Genomic DNA, 479 nt, shown 5'->3' with positions numbered 1-479 from the left:
CTTGGTTGACCTCACAGATTGCAAGGACCTTGTCATCTTACAATCCCTTATTTTTCTTATTTTTACTTTTTACGCCTACAGCACCTGGTCTTCCTAGTTGGTCTCCCATCCAAGTACTAACCAGGCCTGACCCTGCCTAGTTTCCATGATCAGATGAGATCAGGCTTGTTCAGGGTAGCATGGCCGTAGACCCTTTCATTCTTTCTTACCTATGTTTATATAGTTCAAGAACTTAGCCAAGGGATGGAGACAATCGCTGATAAGAAAGGAAGCTTTCAGACTGGGGTTGGACCTTGAATGAGTCCGAGGGGAAAGGGACACATTTAGCTTAATTTACATTTTTAATCTGGTAAATTAGAAGGAAGGCGGGAAGCATTTAAACCATCAGCTAGTTGACTCTCATTGTTTCAGGCCTCTGCTTCAGGCCAAAGTGGCCAGATGTCGCTCATGGGTATCATGTTAAAAGGGGCTTACTAGAA

General features: G+C 43.6%; 1 pseudogene; it reads right to left on the bottom strand.

The window, feature by feature from the left end:
- Positions 1–72: 72 nt before the first annotated feature.
- Positions 73–191, bottom strand: LOC111734584 (annotated as a pseudogene).
- Between the last annotated feature and the right edge of the window lie 288 nt (positions 192–479).

This window comes from Pteropus vampyrus, unplaced genomic scaffold (genome assembly GCF_000151845.1).
Source record: "Pteropus vampyrus isolate Shadow unplaced genomic scaffold, Pvam_2.0 Scaffold2086, whole genome shotgun sequence".
Classification (NCBI taxonomy): Eukaryota; Metazoa; Chordata; class Mammalia; order Chiroptera; family Pteropodidae; genus Pteropus; species Pteropus vampyrus.
The sequence above is the reverse complement of the archived record's forward strand: the minus strand, read 5'-3'. Positions and strand labels throughout refer to the sequence as shown.